General features: G+C 39.1%; 1 protein-coding gene across 2 annotated transcripts in view; it reads right to left on the bottom strand.

Moving 5' to 3' along the window:
- DLGAP1 (DLG associated protein 1) overlaps positions 1-24,328 on the bottom strand; it is a 679,455-nt gene that overhangs the window by 437,334 nt on the left and 217,793 nt on the right. The window contains exon 1 of one of the 2 annotated variants that reach the window (XM_030552825.1): positions 846-873. The exons of the other annotated variant lie outside the window; for it this stretch is intronic. The gene's annotated coding sequence lies outside the window, so the exon portion shown is untranslated. Of the gene's footprint in view, positions 1-845; positions 874-24,328 lie in introns of those variants that run through there. 2 annotated transcript variants of the gene reach the window in all.

Below are 24,328 nucleotides of genomic sequence, written 5' to 3'. Positions count from 1 at the left end.
GGCTAGCCATTAAAGTCAACATTTGCTAACCCTTAGATATGAGATAGGTAAGTCAGCTATTTGCTATCTAAAATATAAAGAAAACTGCAGTAATCTTAGATACCAGAACTACTATGTGGTAACTATTGGCAAATGAAGATTTTTTTTTTTAAATTATTATTATTAACCACCCTATTTTGGCAGTAACAGAAATACCCTAAACATAAAACCACAAAAAGAAACAACCTTCCTCCTACAGCCACAATACATTCACTGTTACCGTTTCCTCTCACTCCAACTTCATCTGTAAAATTCACCGTCTCCCTCTGACAATTAGAAATCATGCTGCATGCTGAGCCACAATAAATTACAAATATAATTAAATAATATGAAAGCCCACATCTCTACTTAAGCCTTCTACCAAGTCAACCAATTCAACTAATCCACGCACAGCAAATATTAATGTAATACTTTATTTTCTACAGCTCAATCAATGATGTATGGTAATAATAATGCACACAGATTTTGCTCTAAGTCAAAACATACTGATTATTTTTCCCATGACAACTGGAGAACTGCATTACCAATACTGAGCTGTAAGTATCTTCTGTCACACTGCAACATTTAGCCTCATTGTATTTGCCACCAATTATACACACATTCAAGACTATATTTTAGTCTAGATTGAAAAGGAGACACCCTAAAGCTATTGAACAATAAAGGATCAAAAATGAAGGCAGATTAAAGTGCTCTACAAAGAATGTTTTTTAATTGCACTATTTTAGGAAGTTAACAGACAATCATTATCGACAATCACTTCTTCCTGTACCTGAAGCAGAAATTATTCATATCTTAACAAAACGTACTGATATCGGTGTCTAGCACAAATATGAAGAGGCATTTTAAATCTCTGAATCACTGAAGACTTCAGCTGTGCACTCTGCAAGAAGTGAGAATAGTCTAAAATCATGCTGACAGCTCATATGACTTGTCAACAATATATTCTAGTGATGATAGAGACTGATATCTGTTTACACATATAGATTAAATCTGATTTCATTCATTCATTCATGACTAAATTATGTATTTATTACATTATAGAAGCATGTGAATGGCAGACACTTTATTCTCCCTATTCCTCTGCAACTGTATTATCAATCTGAGCTTAAGTATTAATTGCATATGAAACTGAGTGGTTAGTCTACACATAACATAAGGAAAAAAACAAATATAGGCCTTTATCCAGCTATCAGCCTGCAAGTGGAAATTCCCTATGAAATATTCAATTAAAACCAATGGGAAGTTCTGCATAACAACTGATGATCTCTGCTGGTTAGCTGCAGAACACGGCTCCTTCTAGTTTACTCTTTTATGCAACTGAAAGAATCAAGTTGAAGTCTAAACATTTCTAAAATATTTCAAATGAGATTGCTCCATCCTCAGAATGTTGCACCATAAAATTCTTATTGTTCGTTATTAGGCCTATTTGAAGGAGTGTCCCAGCTCTAGTTTGGAAAATAACCAAATCAAACTAACAACAAGAACTGGTCTAAAAAAAGGGGGGGCATGCTTGGTGAAATGATTTCAGGAAAAATGTGTCCTCTGTCAAAAAAATTCAAAACGCAAAACTTTAAAAACCCTAACAGTAACATTTTAAAGATGTCTCCTTGAAAAAGTTTACTTGGTTGCTCACCAAGGTCTCCTCTTCCTATTTATTTGGGAATTATTGCTGCAACTTCATGTAACAGCTGGAATAAAAGGGTGATTTTTTTCGCCATAGCTCATGTATGGGAAAGTACCTCCAGGAGGAAAAGCCATTAAAGGTGAACATTTATCATCTGCAATACTTGAAAATACTGCAGTATTTGCGCTCAAAGTGTAGAATATAGTGCAATAAATATCAATTTTTAATTGCACAATGTCCTGAATTATATTCCTCATTCTACATAACTGAAATGTCTTTTTCTGTGGCTATCCATTGGAACTGACTTTTATGGAACTCCAGATACTCTGCAGTAGGGTTAGCATTCCCTTAACTATGGGGAGTAAATTCTACTGGAGGATATCATTCTACTGTTATGGCACAAGAGCTACCCAAATGTTTGTGACTTTTTTGTCCATTGTGAAGTAACTGTCCTCTGAAACACATCATCATTTATGTAATTATGCTAAAAATATTATTGGAGACTCTAAAGATTACGCATGTTAGCCCTGATGCACCACATGAGCAAGTTAGCTTACAATGGTCATATCTGTAAGTATGCAGTAACAAATAATTACAGACTTAGCAAAGTTCCACTTGCTCGATTATCTCCATACTATGACCATAACAGAGAAGTACTTCAGCTGAATGCAGCTCACAGTAGATACTACCACACTATAGATAAGGACACAGCCATTTTTCCTCACTATGGCTCATTAAAGACAGAAAGATGCGAGACAGGAAGCTGTAAGTCAGAAACCTCAGACAGGCTCACATAAAAGATTTGGAGGAGGGGGGGGGGAATCACCATTAATCTGGAGGGAGGCCACAAGAAGCCTAATGGAGATTATGGAGGAGAAGAGAGACCTTGTTATCCCCAGAGGAACTTGTGAAAAACTAAAAAAGAGGTCCTATGCAACATTTATATCTTAATATAACAGTCTTAACAGTTGCAATGTCATTCTCTCATTATGCTTAACATCACCTGGTGAACACAAGTATTCCTAGTGATGTGAAACCCTCTCAATATAGATGAACAACAGTGAGCCCACCAACCAAATGAAACTACATTTTCTGACTACCAAAGTCAACCAATAGTCATTACTGCACAAAATAATAATTATACAATTAGTCTCAAGAAATGTATATTCCATGTAAATCATATGAGAGTTTTCTTGCATATAAAGCAAAGGAATAGGCGAAAATAATCAAAATTTTAAATACAATTATTACTTTAAAAATATTTATTAGGCAAGCTATAAAATATTAACACTGAAGATGCAGTGGTGATATCAATCTGATAACTGCAGAGTCAAGTGACATATTGCAGACCTCATGTTATAAGAACCTAATAACATAAGAACGGCCGTATCAGGTCAGACCAGGTCCATCTAGCCCAGTATCTGTCTACAAACAGTGGCCAATGCCAGGTGCCCCAGAGGGAGTGAAGCTAACAGGCAATGATCAAGTGATCTCTCTCCTGCCATACATCTCCATCCTCTGATGAACAGAGGCTAGGGACACCATTCTTTACCCTTCCTGGCTAATAGCCATTTATGGACTTAGCCACCATGAATTTATCCAGTTCCCTTTGAAACATTTTTATAGTCCCAGCCTTCACAACCTCCTCAGGTAAGGAGTTCCACAAGCTGACTATGCGCTGTGTGAAGAAGAACTTCCTTTTATTTGTTTTAAACCTGCTGCCTATTAATTTCATTTGGTGACCCCTAGTTCTTGTATTATGGGAATAAGTAAATAACTTTTCCTTATCCACTTTCTCAACATAACTCATGATTTTATATACCTCTATCATAGCCCCCCTTAGTCTCCTCTTTTCCAAGCTGAAGAAGCCTAGCCTCTTTAATCTTTCCTCATATGGGACCCTCTCCAAACCCCTAATCATTTTAGTTGCCCTTTTTTGAACCTTTTCTAGTGCTAGAATATCTTTTTTTGAGGTGAGGAGACCACATCTGTACACAGTATTCGAGATGTGGGCGTACCATGGATTTATATAAGGGCAATAATATATTCTCAGTCTTATTCTCTATCTCCTTTTTAATGATTCCTAACATCTTGTTTGCTTTTTTGACCGCCTCTGCACACTGCGTGGACATCTTCAGAGAACTATCCACGATGACACCAAGATCTTTTTCCTGACTTGTTGTAGCTAAATTAGCCCCCATCATATTGTACGTATAGTTGGGGTTATTTTTTCCAATGTGCATTACTTTACATTTATCCACATTAAATTTCATTTGCCATTTTGTTGCCCAATCACTTAGTTTTGTGACATCTTTTTGAAGTTCTTCACAATCTGCTTTGGTCTTAACTATCTTGAGTAGTTTAGTATCATCTGCAAAGTTTGCCACCTCACTGTTTACCCCTTTCTCCAGATCATTTATGAATAAATTGAATAGGATTGGTCCTAGGACTGACCCCTGGGGAACAACACTAGTTACCCCTCTCCATTTGAAATTTACCATTAATTCCTACCCTTTGTTCCCTATCTTTTAGCCAGTTCTCAGTCCATGAAAGGACCTTCCCTTTTATCCCATGACAACTTAATTTACATAAGAGCCTTTGGTGAGGGACCTTGTCAAAGGCTTTCTGGAAATCTAAGTACACTATGTCCACTGGATTCCCCTTGTCCACATGTTTGTTGACCCATTCAAAGAACTCTAATAGATTAGTAAGACACAATTTCCCTTTACAGAAACCATGTTGACTATTGCTCAACAGTTTATGTTTTTCTGTGTGTCTGACAATTTTATTCTTAACTATTGTTTCGACTAATTTGCCTGGTACCGATGTTAGACTTACCGGTCTGTAATTGCCGGGATCACCTCTAGAGCCCTTTTTAAATATTGGCGTTACATTAGCTAACTTCCAGTCACTGGGTACCGAAGTCAATTTAAAGGACAGGTTACAAACCTTAGTTAATAGTTCCACAACTTCATATTTGAGTTCTTTCAGAACTCTTGGGAGAATGCCATCTGGTCCCAGTGACTTGTTAATGTTGAGTGTATCAATTAATTCCAAAACCTCCTCTAGTGACACTTCAATCTGTGACAGTTCCTCAGATCTGTCACCTACAAAAGCCAGTTCAGGTTTGGGAATCTCCCTAACATCCTCAGCCATGAAGACTGAAGCAAAGAATCCATTTAGTTTCTCCGCAATGACTTTATCGTCTTTAAGCGCACCTTTTGTATTTCGATTGTCAAGGGGCCCCACCGGTTGTTTAGCAGGCTTCCTGCTTCTGATGTACTTAAACATTTTGTTATTACCTTTGGAGTTTTTGGTTAGCCGTTCTTCAAACTCCTCTTTGGCTTTTCTTATTACACTCTTGCACTTATGCTGGCAGTGTTTGTGCTCCTTTCTATTTGCCTCACTAGGATTTGACTTCCACTTTTTAAAGGAAGTCTTTTTATCTCTCACTGCTTCTTTTACATGGTTGTTAAGCCACGGTGGCTCTTTTTTAGTTTTTTTACTGTGTTTCTTAATTTGGGGCATACATTGAAGTTGGGCCTCTATTATGGTGTCTTTAAAAAGGGCCCATGCATCTTGCAGGGATTTCACTTTAGTCACTGTACCTTTTAACTTTTGTTTAACTAACCCCCTCATTTTTGTATAGTTCCCTCTTTTGAAATTAAATGCCACAGTGTTGGGCTGTTGAGGTGTTCTTCTCACCACAGGGAAGTTGAATGTTATTGTATTATGGTCACTAATTCCAAGCGGTCCTGCTATAGTTACCTCTTGGACCAGCTCTTGCGCTCCACTCAGGATTAAATCTAAAGTTGCCTCTCCCCTTGTGGGTTCCCGTACCAGCTGCTCCATGAAGCAGTCATTTAAAGTATCGAGAAATTTCATCTCTGTATTTCGTCCTGAAGTGAAATGTTCCCAGTCAATATGGGGATAATTGAAATCTCCCACTATTATTGGATTCTTAATTTTGATAGCCTCTCTAATTTCCCTTAGCATTTCAACATCACTATTACTGTTCTGGTCAGGTGGTCAATAATAGATCCCTAATGTTACATTTTTATTAGAGCATGACATTTCTATCCATAGCAATTCTATGGAACATGTGGATTCACTTAAGATTTTTACTTCATATGAATGTACATTTTCTTTCACATATAGTGCCACTCCTCCCCCTGCACGACCTGTTCTGTCCTTCCGAGATATTTTGTACCCCGGAATGATTGTGTCCCATTGATTGCTCTCAGTCCACCAGGTTTCCGTGATACCTATTATATCAATATCCTCCTTTATCACAAGGCACTCTAGTTCACCCATCTTATTATTTAGACTTCTAGCATTTGTGTACAGGCACTTTAAAAACTTGTCCTTGTTTATTTGTCTGCCCTTTTCTGATGTGCCAGTTTCTTTTTTATGTGACTGTTTATCATCTGATCCGGCCCTTACATTATCCTCTTCCGTCCTTTGTTCCTGACTATAACCTGGAGATTCTCTATCATCAGATTCTCCTCTAAGAGAAGTCTGTGTCCGATCCACATGCTCCTCTGCAGCAGTCAGCTTTCCCCCATCTCCTAGTTTAAAAACTGCTCTACAACCTTTTTAATGTTTAGTGCCAGCAGTCTGGTTCCACTTTGGTTTAGGTGGAGCCCATCTCTCCTGTACAGGCTCCTCCCATCCAAAATTTTTTCCAATTTTCCAATTTCCAATTTCTAACGAACGTAAACCCCTCCTCCCTACACCATCGTCTCATCCACGCATTGAGACTCTGAAGCTCTGCCTGCCTACCTGGCCCTGCGCGTGGAACTGGGAGCATTTCTGAGAATGCCACCATAGAGGTCCTGGATTTCAGTCTCTTCTCTAGCAGCCTAAATTTGGCTTCCAGGACATCTCTCCTACCCTTCCCTATGTCATTGGTACCTACATGTACCACAACCACCGGCTTCTCCCCAGCACTACACATAAGTGTGTCTAGATGCCTCGAGAGATCCGCAATCTTCACACCAGGCAGGCAAGTCACCATACTGTTCTCCTGGTCATCACAAACCCAGCTATCTACATTTCTAATGATCGAATCTCCCATTACTAACACCTGCCTTTTCCTAGCAACTGGAGTTCCCTCCCCCGGAGAAGTAACCTCAGTGCGAGAGGCAACCCCAGCACCATCTGGAAGGAGGGTCCCAACTATGGGAAGGTTTCCCTCTGCTCCCATTGACTGCTCTGCTTCCGTGGGCCTTTCTTCCTACATCTATCATATACCTTTATTCATCTGGCCTATTCTCTGCTTACAAACTCATCCATGCTGGAACTACTTCTAATATTTCTAACCTCTGTCATTAAAAAAAATAAAAATAAAAATTAACCTGCCGAGGGGTGGGGTGGGGTGGAATACCTCTCACAATGTAGAATTTGTCCTCCAAATTACTCTGGCCTGAGGCCCAGGTAAGCAATTTTCAGCCCTGGACTACTGACAGGTTTATGGTCTAATATCTCATGACCTATCCTTATATCATTAGGAAATTTCTTCAGAAAACTAACTGAAGTCTCCAGATCACAGGTCCTGGTTCTAATGGGGAACTTCAATCACCCTAACATCCTCTGGGAGTAGGGTGACCAGATGTCCCGATTTCATAGGGACAGTCCCGATTTTTGGTTCTTTTTCTTGTATAGGCTCCTATTACCCCCCACCCCCGTCTCGATTTTTCACACTTGCTGTCTGGTCACCCTAGCTGGGAGACCAATACACCAGTGCACAGACAATCCAGGAAGTTTTTGGAGAGTGTTGGGAATAACTTCCTAGTACAAGTGCTGGAGGAATGGACTAGGGGCCATACTCCTCTTGACCTGCTGCTTGCAAACAGGGAAGAATTGGTAGGGGAAGTAGAAGTGGGAAGCAACCAAGGCAGCAGTGACCATGAGATGGTTGAGTTCAGGATCCTAAAAATAGGAAGAAAGGAGAGTACCAAAATATGGACGCGGGACTTCAGAAAAGCAGACTTAGACTCCCTTAGGGAACTGATGGGCAGGATCCCCTGGGAGGCTAATATGAGGGGGCAAGGAGTCCAGGAGCACTGGCTGTATTTTAAAGAAGCCTTATTGAGGGTGCAGGAAAAACCATCCAGAAGTGAAGTAAAAATAGCAAATATGGCAGGCGATCAGCTTGGCTTAACAATGAAATCTTCGGTGAGCTTAAACTCAAAAGGGAAGCTTACAAGAAGTGGAAATTTGGACAGATGACTAGGGAGGAGTATAAAAATATTGCTTGAGCAGGAAGGCCAAGGCACAATTGGAGTTGCAGCTAGCAAGGGATGTGAAGGATAACAAGAAGGGTTTCTACAGGTGTGTTAGCAACAAGAAGATGGTCAGGGAAAGTGTGGGACCCTTACTGAACAGGGGAGGCAACTTAGTGACAGATGATGTGGAAAAAGCTGAAGAACTCAATGCTTTTTTTGCCCCAGTCTTCACAGACAAGGGCCGCTCCCAGGCGACAGAACAAGAAACAATGGTCTCAAGTTGCAGTGGGGGAGGTTTAGGTTGGATATTAGGAAAAACTACTTCACTAAGAGAGCAGTGAAGCATTGGAATGAGTTATCTAAGGAGGTGGTAGAATCTCCATCCTAGAGGTTTTTAAGGCCCGACTGGACAAAGCTTTGGCTGGGATGATTTGAGCAGGGGATTGGACTAGATGACCTCCTGAGGTCTCTTCTAACCATAATATTCTATGATTCTATGAAAAGGAAATGTTCCAAACTATCAGACTTTAAAGTTGTCACATTTTTATGAAGAGTAAGTTCTTTTTAGTGCTTAGTAGTTAATTGTTTCCCCCTGAAATTCAACACATCACAGGAGCTTCTAACAAAGTAGCTGATGCACTCTCCCGTGAGAGTTTCCCAGAATTCAGTAGTTAAAAAGTGTTCTTAAAATGTAGAAATCTGTTAGTTATATACTTAGGAGTATATGTAAAGGTGCATGTGTTGTAGTAATCTGTTTATTTTAAAGTTCTAGAAGGAAATCGCCGCCAGTGAGCTTCCCCACTGTCTGCAATTTGGGGGGCGTGTCATAAACAGATAGCTAAGGGTTAATGTCTCTTTCACCTGAAGCACCTGGCCAGAAGACCAATCAGGAAACCGGATTTTTTCAACTTTGGGTGGAGGAAAGTTTGTGTCTGAGTCTTTGTTTTCTGCCTGCCTGCTTTCTCTGAGCTTTGGAGAAGTAGTTCTGTTTTCTAATCTTCTGTTTCTAAGTGTAAGGACAAAAAGATCAGATAGTAAGTTATATGGTTTCTTTTCTTTGGTATTTGCATGAATATAAGTGCTGGAGTGCTTTGAATTGTATTCTTTTTGAATAAGGCTGTTTATTCAATATTCTTTTAAGCAATTAACCCTGTATTGTGTCACCTTAATACAGAGAGACCATTTTTATGTATTTTTCTTTCTTTTTATATAAAGCTTTCTTTTAAGACCTGTTGAAGTTTTCTTTACTGGGAAATTTCAGGAAAATTGAGTCTGTACTCACCAGGGAATTGGTGGGAGGAAGAAATCAGGGGGGAGATCTGTGTGTGTGTTGAATTTGCTAGCCTGATTTTGCATTCCCTCTGGGGGAATAGGAAAGTCCTTTTTGTTTCCAGGACTGGGAACGGAGAGGGGGAGTCACTCTGTTTGGATTCACAGAGCTTGTGTCTGTGTATCTCTCCAGGAGCACCTGGAGGGGGGAAGGGAAAAAGGATTATTTCCCTTTGTTGTGAGACTCAAGGGATTTGGGTCTTGGGGTCCCCAGGGAAGGTTTTTCAGGGGGACCAGAGTGCCCCAAAACACTCTAATTTTTTGGGTGGTGGCAGCAAGTACCAGGTCCAAGCTGGTAACTAAGCTTGGAGGTTTTCATGCTAACCCCCATATTTTGGACGCTAAGGTCCAAATCTGGGACTAAGGTTATGACATGGGTTATGACACCCCCTCACCCTCAGAAGTCTATAAAGGGAGACATGCACAATGATATCTTGGTGTAAAGATACAAAAAGTATTCCCACTCGAAAATATGTTTAGAAATGTTTTAGAAAGTTTCAGTAATTTCCTGTGATTTATGTAAGATGCACAGGATACACAATGGTATGGTCTAAGACTATTACTGGCATTCGTCTGGAATACCATATAATGTAGTAGTTCTGCCTCAATATTTAATGTAGTGGCCACTAATCTTACGCCCATGCAGACTTTAAAACCACCATTTTACTCTCTCTTCTGTACCCGTCAGCCCTGGACTATATCATCTCATCAGTCACTGTACATTTATATATACACTCTGTTTTCATCCTCCTCTCTCTTTTCCTACATATTAATGTAAGAGGGTAATAAAAAGCAGAGGAAGCAGAAAAAAAATGGATTCAAGAGTTTTCTGCTTTTCACAAATGTTAGTACATTCTCCAGAATCCAAGCCTTCATTTTTAATGTTTCTATCTCATCTGTAATCAGTGCAGTCCTGTTTCCTCCTCAGTCAAATAACACACCATTTATCTCAAAGGGGTTTTAACTGAAGTCTCAATTTTTTACTATTTTTAAAGGCTAAGCCAGTCTGTCTACCACAGAAAGACCTGGCCCTAGTCACTAATAGCTGATTATTTCATATTAAGCTACAATAAAATGTGAACTTTTGCTTTAACCTTTATTTTCAGTGAGAAGAAGTCTGGGATCAAATAGTTATCTCTAGACGCTATAGGCCAATTTAATTCCAACAGAGCAACAATAATCTAATTTACATCAATTGTGTAACTGGCCCTAAATTATTTGTGTTATTTATTTTTGATTTTTGTTGTCAGTGTCTAGAAACTGTATTTAGTTGCAGTTAGTTCTCATGAGCGCTAATGTCAACTCGTGGCTCTGTCCTCATTTTTAAAAAACAATAGTGACAGACATATAGTTTAATGAATGAAATACAGATCCCATACCTCAAAAAGCTGAAAGTAAAATAAAAACTGCTAACACATCTATCATCACAAGAAAATAAAAACCTTATCCTGAGTAACACAGTGCCTTCAGTTTTCATTAAGGATCTGTAATACCACGCAGCCAGCTCCCAAGGACCCCCTCATGGCTGGCAGTCAGTCTTCACCACTCAGCCTCTGTTTCTGCCTCTTCAGGGCCCTTTAAGAACTCACAGTTTGAAGATGGTTCAAAAAAATTCCCACAAGAGATCCCATTTCTTTGGGCCTCTGATACATACTGGCCCTATAGGCCCCAAGCAGTTCAATGTCTTTCCTGTTTACTCCAAATTAAAATAAAATCAAAACACAAACTCACATAGCCTTCATCCCAGCTACCCTTTACAGTGTTTTCCAGGCCTCCCTTCCTGGAGATCTCTCTCCTGCTCTTTCAGCTTTTTTCCCTGTGACACTGGTAGACCAGGTGCCAGTTCCTGCCAATGCTGTAGGCATCTGCAGAGCACTGAAAAATTCATTGCTGGAAACCAGAATTGCTGCATGCATTAATCTTACTTGTAATGTCTGTATCCCATGCTATAAGGTAACATGTAAGTTTTTCTTTATAACTGTAAAAATGCCTACTCTGAACTTGTGAACCCAGGCAGGAGGAGTGGTTCCCCTTCCCATCAAAAAGGACTATCAAAACTAAATGGGCCATTGTAGAACATGACAATATAAAGACTTGGTTAATGGCCTCTCAGACCCCTGAAGATGTTACGTGCAAGAAATCTTGCCCCATCATCTTGAATTCTGGAAGAAAGAAATAAAGAGAGCTGACATGAATATTTTTTCTCTCTGCTGTCTGAACTCTCACAGGGCTGGAGCTGGAGCTTAGTCTTTAAGGTGCCACCAGATATAGACTAACAAGGCTACTCCCTGATACTATACAGGAAGAAGATATCTGGGCTCTTTAATTTAACACCCAAAAGCATAACAAGAACCAACTGCTGGAAGCTAAGTTAGAAAAATTAAACCCTAAAATAACTTTTAACTTTTTAACAGCGAGGGTAAGTAACCATTCAAATAGTTTACCAGGAGAAGTGGTAAATTCATCATCACTTGGAGTCTTTAAATTGACATTGACATTAGATGTGCTCCAGTTCTATCACAAGTAACTGGGCTTGATAGTATTTATCTATGTGGCAGGAAAGAACAATTCCCTCCACTGCAGGAATTACTGGTTGAAATTCTATAGCTTGGGTTATGCAGGCTGTGAGACTAGATGATGATAGTGTCCTATCTGGTGTTAAAAATCTATGAAATTACTTTACTGTTCTCTTATCATTTGTAAATACATTTATATGATCCTTTCAACATTGTAGCAGAACGTATATGAAGACAAAGAACACTGCGGCTGGATTTATTTTAACATTTATTTTGAATTACTTTGTGCACATTTTAACTTTTAATTACTCTCTTTGGATTTGTGAATCTCAGTTGTACACTTTGAAAAAGATTCAAGATCTGGTCATTTAAAAAAACTAGTTAAGAGCATTGCTAGTGTTCCTTTAGGAAATAAGGTATAATTAACTTTCTATCTTATTAAAGTAAAATAGAAACTTAGATCTAAGATTGCGTTATATGGAAGTGGGATGCATTTCTTTTCGGATACTTTAACTTTACTTGCTAAATTTATTTAGAGGACAGAGATTTTCTTACTCGTGTAGGCCAACAATGACCACTTATCACATCAGTATCATGACTGTGTTTAAGTAAGTAGGGAGATTAGGCCAACAGACAATAGAAAGTAGAGTCCATATTATTTCCCATGATGGACTAGAATCCTTGCTGTTAGTTATGGTGGTGGAGTTGTATAATCACTGAAATGTACTTCACTCTAAAACTTTGAAAGCCTGCGTTCAATTATAGGTGAAACAGCACTTGAGATGCATTTAAACAGTTTTTGATAACATACAAACTAACAAACTGCATCCAGCTGTTGGCAGGGAAGAATTTTTAATTTCACAGTTGGTTGAAAACACACTAGAAAGGTAAAGAAGAGCAAATGCAGTAACATTCTACCTGTGCAACAGAAGTATGTGTCAGTCAGCTAGGGGATATTCTACTTATGCTGTCAAGACAATCTGTAATAAGTAAAAAGCAGCAAAGAGTCCTGTGGCACCTTATAGACTAACAGAGGTATTGGAGCATGAGCTTTCGTGGGCGAATACCCACTTCGTCGGACGCATGGGGCTCATGCGCCAATAGGTCTGTTAGTCTATAAGGTGTCACCGGATTCTTTGCTGCTTTTTACAGATCCAGACTAACACAGCTACCCCTCTGATACTGTAATAAGTAATTCATGCAATATTATGTCAGACTATATTCCACAGCACATAGGAGCATATTTATATATTTGACCATAACTAGACAAAGTCGTTGCTTGTTTAGTTTACTTTACTATTCCCTGTTGAAAGTCTTCTCGCAGTTCCCTTGTCAGGTGCTTGTATTTCCATATTATAACCTCTTCTGTAGTTCAAACTCAAATGTTGCTCTACGAGTATGCTTGCAGTTGGAACTGCATATGTACAGAGCTGGCATCCTCCTCTGTGGAAAACTGATGGATATTCTCCATAGACCAGATATATAAAATACACTCACTCTTCATTCAGTTAAGGTATCCCAAATCAAACCTGAGACATGCTGCACAACATTCTGGATAAAAACCAATAAGGAGTCCTCCCAGTAGGACAACACTTCAATCTTCCTGGTCACTTAATAACAGACCTAAAAGTGCCAATTCTTAAAAAAAGAAAAAAAAATCCAACGTGAAATTGCAAATTAATTTCAATTCTGCAAACTGGACACCATCAAATTAGGCTTGAATAAAGACTAGGAGTGGTTGTGTCGTTAAAAAACCTAAACCTAATTTCCCCACACTGTTACTCACACCTTTTTGTCAACTGTTTGAAATGGGCCACTCTCATTACCACTATAAAAGTTATTTTTTCTCCCTTAGTATCCTACTGTTAATTAAATTGTCTTGTTAGACTGACCTCACACTTGGTAAGGCAACTCCCATCTTTTCATGTATTTATACCTGCTCCTGTATTTTCCACTCCAAGCATCTGATGAAGTGGGTTCTAGCTCATGAAAGCTTATGCCCAAATAAATTTGTTAATCTCTAAGGTGCCACAAGCACTCCTCATTTTTTCTGATACAGACTAACATGGCTACCACTCTGAAACATTCTGGACACAGCATTATGTCAAGAGAAAAACATGTTAACATGTTAAAGCTAACAGTAGCTTCGTTAAGTCTTTGAAGAACCCTTCATGAACAGAACACTGGCTGGTAGAAAATATTGGAGAAAATGTACTGCCCAGATGAAAATGTTTATAGAATTTTGGATTCTTTAACATTAGAACTCATAGCAATTGATAAATGTATTTGAAGATTATAGGCACAAAAGAATATTTTTGTGATGATTTGACCTCACAGCAAATGAATTTAAAGAAAAACACAGCAATGACTGTCAAGATAATTTAAATCAAAAAGAGAATTAGATTAGTGGGAAAGCAAAATAGCTAGAAAGAGTTCAAGCCTTGGGGTTTTTTGTTAGCTTGCATTGTTCAAATACAGTATTTCAATGAGGTATTTGAAGCTTGTCATAATCTCTTCTTTCTGATGCTCCTGTACTGTTACCCATTAAAATCTATTGCTTGTGGCACGGAACCTCTAGAGCAAGGAAAAAAGCATACTACTACTTTAAGGACTAACAGTTTCATAGTTAGAAAATAAGTGCCTTTTTGTGGAGGACAAAAAAGTTCCCACAAAAATCCCCAGACATTAAGATGAAGCTGAAGATTTTTGGATGCAAAATACCCAAAGTTTTCTAGCTATCTTAAGTTAAAAACAAAGTTACATCTCTCCAGCAACAAAACTTGATTGCTATTCAGAATGGGACTGGGTGATTTGCAAACAAGCACATTAAAATGAAGAACAAAAATATAAATATATATTTTTATATAAATTTATATATTTATATATAAATATATAAATAAATAAATAAGTCTTAAAGCCTTGTCTGAAAGATGACCGGGATCTATAGTAGCAAAAGATGAAAGATGAGAAATTCCAAAAAGCAGGCTTTTGATGGAAGAGGACATGGCTCCTCAGTTACTCAGGTTCACATCCTGGAATGGGGCATAACCTTAATCCGATCAATCTCAACTGTCCCAGTGAGACAATGGGCAGTAAGGATTATACGTTATTATAATAAACCTTTATTAGTAAAATAAATTACGTTTTTTATCCTCTGGAGAAGCTATAACAAGACTGAGTCATCTTAATGAGGCTGAAAGACCCAGACAAATGTTACCTAGATTTCTCAGGTTTATGAGTCTTCTCAAGACAGCTGTTTGCAAATAATTTACTGACAGTTATATCATCATCCTATTTGTATATATCAGAGGAAACAGAATGTCATTGTACATCTCCAAATGTCAAAAGATTAAATTATATCACTATTACTCAAAAGAATTAGTTTGTGCTTTATTAGTTATAAACTGAAACTTGATTCAAACTTTTTGAAAAGTGAAACAGCAAATGAATTTATTTTTTAATAACTAAATTTTGCTATATGTGAAACATGGCATAAGCAGGCATTTTGGCAGCCCTTTATTCCACAAAAAAACAGGCTCTTCCCTCTGTCTGTTACAGCTATCCCCCTATTCCATTTTGTTTCTTACAGCTGTCCCCATACTCCATTTTGTTTTTGTTCTCCTGTGGCCACCCTTCCCTGGCTGTTAAGTTGTTTACCAGGGCCACTGCCCTTCTCAAAAGGATGGTCACTTGTGCTGCGTGCTAAGTGGGACCACTGCCCTGTTCAAAGGGTTAGTCCTGTTATCACCTTGTTGAACCTGGGCTTGGTGTAGGGCAGGCAATGTCCACAGCTGCAAGACCTATTGTGTTTTTAAGATCCTGGGCATGAGTCATAGGCCTCATGTGCTTTTGAGTCACCTATTGCACAGGACTCTGTCGAGGCATGTTTCTGTGCTCACCTGCAGTTTTTCCCCGTGCCTCCTCCCCTGTGACAGAGGGAGCCTATCGGGATCACTGGCGGGAAACTGCCTAAGTTTGCCTTTAAAAACAGACATTTTTGAAACAAACATCAGAAAGGTTCCTGCATTGCTGCCTGGTCTGATCAGCCAGGGGTTTTGGGGGGTCCTTTCTCCGCTCTCGTTTTATTTTTGAGCATACCCCTGGTTTTTACCCCCCTCCCCATGAAGAACGAATTGCTGCCTGAGAGATCTCCTGATTATCAAGACCGTACTGAGCCCTCCTTGCTTCTTCTGATGTTACTGCTGCTTCTGCCTTTGCTGCTGCCTTGGGGACTGGTAAGAATCCCTCTGTAAAACTTTCCATACTTTTATTGTATTACTTTAGCTGCTGGCTCTGTTTCCCCAGCACACAGACTCAAGCTGAACCTTGGTCTGTGTCTTAAAACCTCTCAAACTCTGCCACTTTGCTGCTAAAAATAAGCTTGTGCCAGCTGCTAAGCTCTGCTCCCTGCTTTCAGCTGTATCCACTGCTGCAGCCACCATCCCTTGGCTTCCTTGGGGGCTGCCTTGGGAGCTGTATCCTGGGCACATACCACTCTGCCCTCTGTGACTTCCCCATAGCATAAGGTGCACCGTAGGTTTTGCTTTTTAGTTTAATAAGTCATAGTTTGCTAAGATTGTAGAGCTTGTTAAGTTTCACCTGCCTTGTTATAGTTTGCTGTTTTGTTGCTCTGTAGAGTTGCTTGTTATAGTTTGCTTAGAATTGTGATATTTGTTGTTTTGCCTAGTCGTTGATTAAGATAGATTTAAAAAAACCATTGCCTGGTTGTATTCTGTACCCGTTTTATTACTTTGTATAAGCTGCTTATAATTTATATAAGTTTAATTAAGTTAAAGGATAGATAAGGTTTTTACTGCTTGAATTCGTCTTCCCGCTGTCCCAATCTCTCCCTGAACTTTCCCGTGCCTGTTTTTCCCCCGCTCCAATCTCCCCCTCTGTGTACTTCTCCGTGTCTCCCTGTGGTAACCCCTTGCTGCTCCCGCCCCCCCCCCCCCGTGTAACTTCCCAAACCCTTTGCCGCTTCTTTCCCTTTTTTTTTTGGGTGTCCCTCTAGCCCTTCTTTACACCTCTCTGCTGCCTCTCCCTGTATCTCCTGTGTTCGTGCCCCTGCTCCTCCACTGCCCCTCCCCTACCGAAGATCACCATCACACTGCTCCGTTTGTCTTCACCCCGCTGCTCCGCAACTTCCCTGAAGTGCTCTCCGCTGCTGCAACCTGCTTCTTCCCTCAGCAGTCTCCCCCATTCTCCACATGCCTTCCCATCGCTTATACGTTCAGCGCCCTCCCCTCTTGCTGCTCCCAGACTCCCCTTAAGTGCGGTCCAGCTGCTCTTGTCTCCTGTACCTCCAGCCCGCAGGCTCCTGAAGACTGCTGCTCTGGGCTTCACCCCACAGGGCTTCAGAGTCTCTCGCTGCTTGCAGCTGCACTCTCCTCTGGTTAGTTACCACTAATCACTCACTCCCCTCCCGCCTCCCGCTTCTTGACCCAGCTTTTAGGTACACTCTTGCTATCACAGCCTCACAAATTAAGTCAGTAATTTTCTACATTGCGCAATTTTACTTATCACCCATATTGTATTATTGCACTGTGACTCACATTTTACTTGTGGTTATAACACCCCATTAGTTGCTTCCATTTTTCTACTATACTTTGTATATCATTTTTATATAGAAGCTACCATTTTATTTTGCATTCCACACTGTATCTAGAGTTGTTCCTATATAAAGTTGAGTTGTTTATTGACTGTACTGTATCTCATTGTGCTGAACCCCACTTACTGTACCCCACTGTTAAAACTCCCTACACTGTTCAATAAGAACCCCCCCATTATTGTCTATTGTAAACACCTTATACACCCCATCCCATCGCATTTCATTGTTAAATTCCCACCACTTCCTTTTTCCTTTAATAAAGAAATTAATTGGCACCCCACCTGTGTGCTAATTGCTCCCCAAGATCCCATATACCTGCAGGCAGGGACACCCTCGTCATGCTGGGAGGTCAGTCCACACTGTTCTCTCTTTTTAGCCCTTACTAATAAGCAAGAGGCATTCTGAGATCAAGATGGTACTGCTTTTTGAGTCGTAAGCATATGATTTTAGGGTTTGCCTATCTCTGATCCCATTGAAAACCATGGGAATTTTGCCACTGATTTCAATGGAAGCAGAGTCAGGCCAATCATGACAGCTTCTGAAAATCCCTTCTCATTATGTAATCAAGTTATTTTAATTATATATGCAATCATATTAAGAAGTCTCATTTAAGAAAACTGAAGAAATACCTAATTAGGTATCTCATCTATATATGCTATTCTTGATTAGACTTTATAGTACACCAGTATGCAAGAGGTTCCTGATTGTACCAATGCATCAAAATGCACTATAATTGCTTGCTGTTGTTGCTTGATTAATTAGTTTATTAACTGTTTGATTAGTTAATTTGCGCAGTGCTTAGAAAATGTAAAGCAGTATAAGTGCAAATTAATAGTACACCTGTACCCCGATATAACACTGTCCTCGGGAGCCAAATAAATCTTACCACGTTATAGGTGAAACCGCATTATATCGAACTGGATTAGATCCATTGGAGTGTACAGCCCCACACTCCCCTGGAGCTTTGCTTTACCGCGTTATATCCGAATGCGTGTTATATCAGGTCGCGTTATATCGAGATAGAAGTGTATTATTTATGTAACATTCAAGTGCAGTTGCAACTAGTGCGTGAATAATAAAAAACTATAAATCTAAATATTGGTGAAGAAACTGGCTTATATTAGGTTTCAGAGTAGCAGCCATGTTAGTCTGTATCCACAAAAAGAACAGGAGTACTTGTGGCACCTTAGAGGCAAACAAATTTATTTGAGCATAAGCTTTCATGGGCCTCAGCCCACTTCATCGTGGGCACAAGCTTTCGTGCGCTACAGCCCACATGCATCCAATGAAGGGGGCGGTAGCCCATGAAAGCTTATGCTCAAATAAATTTGTTTGTCTCTAAGGTGCCACAAGTACTCCTGTTCTTTTTTTGGCTTATATTAGTTGAGGAACTAGCTTCATGGGAGGAAAAAAGGACTAGGAAACAGTCATAGTTAGCAAATGAGAGGAAGACACTGCATGAAGTAGAGTTCACTATAAGAGAGAGAAGAAGATGTGAATGAATGATATGTAAAACAGTTGCCTGAGTGTTCACTTTTAGGCGAACATATGGAGGAAATGAAGCAAAATAGCAGAGAAAAGTGACAGTGCCATTGGATTGCAAACTAGGAGTAATAATTCCACCATCCAGGGAGATAGGATAGTTCTATATTTTATTATGAGCTTTGCTGGACAGTCTTGGACTCTTGAATTAGGTGATATGAGATAACAATATTTAAGGCAGTGAGCTTGGAGGTGTGAAGGTGCTTTTGTAGGCACTTTCTGAGGACCTGATGAACCCATTCTAAGTGGAACACTGGTTACTGCTGTCACAATGACTTAGGAGCTGAGTAATAAAGGGACGACAGGGTATTTATCACTTTTACCAAGTCTAAGATCATGCATAAACGGATGAAGCCAACTGAACAGAATGTTCATTGATGGTAAAAAAAGTGGGAGAAATGGACAAGGTATATGAAGCATGGAGAATGCAGAAAACAGATAAAGATGCATTGCTTTAAAAGTAAAAGTTTCTTTGAGGACTATGGAAACACTTGAAGAGTATGGATGAGAAAGAAAATATCCTAAATAATTTACATCAAATGTCACAAATTCATTATGGTAAGATACAAAAAGATAGAAATGTTTTGGAAGTAGAACTAAACTCTTCTGAAATACTGTAGTTTAATTTCATAGGTAAAAAGTAAAAAACACCTGAGAACAGAAGTGCAAAAGTTTATGGAAGAAGACATGACAAGTCAAATCAATTTCTCCATATTCTTAAAACACAACATTTACATTCCTACGTCAGAATTATTTTCATGATAGTTAATACTGAACATATGTCATAAAACAAGTTTTGAAATATGTATCAGGTAAATTGTAAACATATTTTTAAAAGTTTTTTTAATGTTTCTTTTTCTCTAACCCTCTGAAATATGAAAATCATCTGCAGAGAGGCTTTAGAAAAATCAAGTAAAGGCACCCAAGTGTACAGCACACTCTATTAGAAATTACTTTATGCTGCTGTATACACAGAGCAGGCTAGATACTCTGCACAAATCTGCCTTCCAGGATGGACCTCCAGTAGAGTTAAAGTATCATCATAATCATCAGAGCTTAGTGAATAGAGCAAAAAGAGTCTTTTAATATTCATTTGAATTTTTAAATGAGTTTGCTTTGGCCATATGTGTGCTCCTTTTGCTTTACTTTCTGTGAATATTTGTTATTGAGCTTATTTTATGGTTATTTGATGAGAATTACTATACTTAATGTTAATGGCATGCACTTCTAAATCTGGAGCCATCAAAGCAAACATGGATGAGTCTCTTTAGGAGCCCCTTGCTGTAATAGGTTATTTTCCAGAGGGCATCAGGGGGGTCAGACAGTTTTAACGTTATGGAAAAAGGAGCTATCGTTTTGCCCTCCTCAACAGAACTTCAATGAGTGTCACAGCCTTGCTCTATGATACAATATTTGCGGATTTTAAGAAAATCTTGATATTTTTCCTTCAATATACACAAACCTTACCCCGATTAACATTAATGGGACATACGCACACACGTACATCTCAAGGAGAAAGACCACTCTTCTATGCCCATTCCATTCTGCATTGGCCAGGGATGAGGGGAGGACACAGAGAACTCCTTCATCCAAATATCCCAGAGCCTAAAGGAAAATGCACTGTGCTGGGAGCCAGGGGCCCATGAGCTCAAATTTCTATTGACAGCAGTTTATATTGCTAGTCACAGCTCTTGCTACCGACCAAGAGCTCACCCCCTCAATCCTAGAAGACAGTCAAGAATTAGCCAGTCCGGCATCCAACTCCACAACTAGATAGTCTCCTCTTGGCACCATTAGAGAAGTGTAGACCAGGTATGCTCTAGTGGCAGGCTAGTCGGTGAAAGACCAGGATGGTTCTAGTGGCTGATGTTCCTGCATCTGTTGGAGGCTGTCTGCAGACTCAGTCATATTTCACTCCATCCATTATACTCAGGGCAGTATATATATTTTTTATAAGTATTTCTAAGTTTTCTTCACAGTCATGAGCACTAGACTATTTTTTTTTAAAATGAAAGCTGAGATTCTGACATTATTACGTGACACTGGGATCTGGGGCCTGCAATGTATCTGAATGGCACTGAAGAGGAACCCAGCCTGTAGAGCCCAGAAGACCCTGGATAATCATATTTTGAACATAAACAAAATCTGCTGTGAATGAATGGCAGCTCATTTTTACATTTCAAGAGCTTGGCTTGTGGACAGAGACTGAGAGAATACCACTACTACTGTCCCTCTCCCGCCCCCAACCACTTTTTAGCCCTGCTTCAGACAGGATTGCCAATAGAACCAAGCTTTCTAATGTAGCAGACCCAAGTCTTATCCGCTCAGCCACACTCTCTTTCAGGCTGAACATGCCAGAGCCAGAGATGGAACCCAGGATACCTGTACTCTAATATTCTACTGCTGTCTAGCAAAGTAGCTGAAACAGATTTTGGGTTACACAACTCTCTCCTCAAGCGGCTGATCCAGCATAGAGGATATCAGTTACTTCTGTGATTGTGCTAGAATCTGAAGGTCCAGTGTTCAAACAACACAAAAAGCAGCATGTGGGGGCAGGGGGAGGAGCCAATTGGTGGGGCTGCCGCTGGGTGCTCAGCATCCACAGAGTCAGCGCCTAGGTGTCTGATTACTCCTGAGAAAAGAAATTTAAAAACAAAAATGTTTGTAGGGAAAATGACACTAAATATCAGGAGATTAAGAAGCTAAAAGCATTTAGCTACGTTAGCTGAAATTTTGGGTCAGATCCTCAAGTGATATAAACTGATGTAAACTTCAATTAAATCAATGCAGTTACACCAATTTACAGGAGGCGATGATCTCTCTGCTAATTTCTCTCTTATGCATTTGGAGATGAATAATGGGAATCGTTTTCGTTTCTCATTTATTTAATTAGTCAAACTAATCTCTACTAAAGTTAGATAAAACTTAATGGCAAAAATATTCCTATATCTTCTACTCCACTTAAAAATCTGTTATACGTATATTGGTAAATCCTCGTAATCCCCACCAACTTTGTAAATAGCTTCCCATTGCATATAAAGAGGGCTGTTTTAGTGGAAAAAGAAAATCAATGCGTTTGTACAGAACAGAATTTCTGCTGCCATCAGGAGAAAGTCCCAAAACCATGTTTTCTTCACCTAAACACAATCACCTAAAGAAAAACATGACTAGGCAGAGCATGTATTAACAGTTTATGAAGAAGGGAGATGAATGTAAATACAATAGGCTTGATTCTCCACTGCTCCACACCTTGTGTGGAGATTTACACCTGTGCAAAGTAAGAGCCCAAATGTCTGTCAAGTGCTACCAATCATAATGGTAGCATTTTTCATCTACTTTACTCAAGGGTAGATGATTACAGAAGGTGCACGAAAGTGGAATATCAGGTCTAGCATGTTTAGTAGGAGCCCCACAGAATTCAGAAAATATCCACCACAGTAAAAACTCCATGATATGCTGTGGAAGATAACCATTTTACTCCATATCCATGTAATGACTGTTTATTAGGGTGGCCAGATGTCCTGATTTTATAGGGACACTTCCAATATTTGGGACTTTTTCTTATATAGGCTCCTATTATCCCTCCACCCCGGTCTCGATTTTTCACATTTGTTATTCGGTCACTCTACTGTTTATTGACGAGTGGCACAAGTAATTCACAATCAAGGTAAAGGTTTTCTAGCATAATCCTCAATTACCTAGATGTGTCAGCTAGAGACCTGACAAACCTACCTGGAAATATCTTTTCTATGGCAAACAACAGGTTTTGAGGACAATTTTTTTTTCTTCCAGGCTTTCAGTAACATCACCACCTCTCTCTTAAGACAGCTCCTGCCTCTTGCTGTTCTTTAGGCATTTTTTTAAAAAGTGAAAGTGGCATCCAACCTCACTACAAACAACTCCTCTTCAACAAACTTTCTTAATTGGTGAAGGGGCTTCTCTTATTCCCTCATTTGTAACACATGCAAGAAGTTTCATTTCCCTACAAAAAAATCCTTGCCTAACTGGAATGTTGTTCTAGAGATTCACTACCATCCTATCAGGCTCTCATCTTAGTCACAATGATTCTCTGAAAGCATGCTATTTATAATTGTGCTTGCTCAACCATGTTTTTAGAAATGGATAATTCCAGGGGGGTTTCTCATCAAATGCTGAGGAAAAGATTAATAACGTACCAGGAAAATACGCAATTAATGCCTCTGGCACTAGCTCTACATAGTGTAGACTCAGATGTCTTAATATGCTCATTCTATACACACTTTCATTATGCTGGTGAATTTGATCATTGGCATCTATTTGCTAGTTCTGCTGTAGTAGAAGTCTTCATATAAGAAATTATTCAGATTAGTGAATATAAAACGCTAGCATTACACAACACTGACAGTGCTGCAGCACCCTAAGTAACTTCCTGTTATATTAGCAAACTACATACGTTAACATTACATATGCAATATACTGCCTGAATTAAATAAATTTTATTTATGACCATATAGGATTCTGCTTACACAGCATGATTGCTCAGGTATTAAAAAGTGTTGTCTCTCATGTCATGGGGTAGTGATGAAACAGTGCAGCCATAAAAGGTAGCCTGCAATTTTATATTTGCAAAGAAAGTATATTGTAGGATGAATCATTTCAATGGATACAGGTTACTTTAATCCAATACATCATGGGCGAGTTTCTCCTGCCTGAATATTTCAAAAAGACCCATCAGAATGGTGAGTGAAGAGTAAGAGACAATTTCTGGTTTGAATATTGCACCACAGTAATTTGGTATCTCATTTCTGGCTCAATGCTGTTGATTTGAATTAATTAGTTCAGTAATTAAAAACAAACATTCTACAGCAGTCTTGTGAATAATTAAAGTATTCTAAAAAAAAGAAAACCTCAAGAAATGTGTTCTTCTAAAATAATGCTAGTGTGAGAAGAGAGCTATGACTAGGCAGGAGTTTGTTTGAATGTACATAAAATTTGATTTTGCAGGATAACCACAAAAAAGATATACAGTGTTTTGGCCAAGGAATATGTATGAATTCAAATATTTTTTTTAAATGTTTTCCTATCAAATAAATTTCTCCGATTGGCTTAAGGTATTGAAGCAGTAAATCAACCTGCCTGCCACATTTGGAACGAAATTTGTAGTGACATGTCCTGCTTATTACAATCTTTATATAAGGATTGACATTATAACTGACATTAATTATCAACACCTATTACATAGAACCACCTATACAGCAGCCATTTGCTTTAGACTAAAATTTTGTATAATGAAATCTCACCAGAAATGAGTTATAACATGATTCATTTGAGGATTTGTGTCACAAAAAAAGCTGTTACTTGAATCAAATGCCATGTTGTGCCCTTCTATAATTAAAAAACAGCCTGGATTTTTTCAGCTGAAGTTCTACAGACCATCTGTGCATAGAAATTAGCTCCTATG

Source organism: Gopherus evgoodei, chromosome 2 (genome assembly GCF_007399415.2).
Source record: "Gopherus evgoodei ecotype Sinaloan lineage chromosome 2, rGopEvg1_v1.p, whole genome shotgun sequence".
Taxonomy (NCBI): Eukaryota; Metazoa; Chordata; order Testudines; family Testudinidae; genus Gopherus; species Gopherus evgoodei.
The sequence above is the reverse complement of the archived record's forward strand: the minus strand, read 5'-3'. Positions and strand labels throughout refer to the sequence as shown.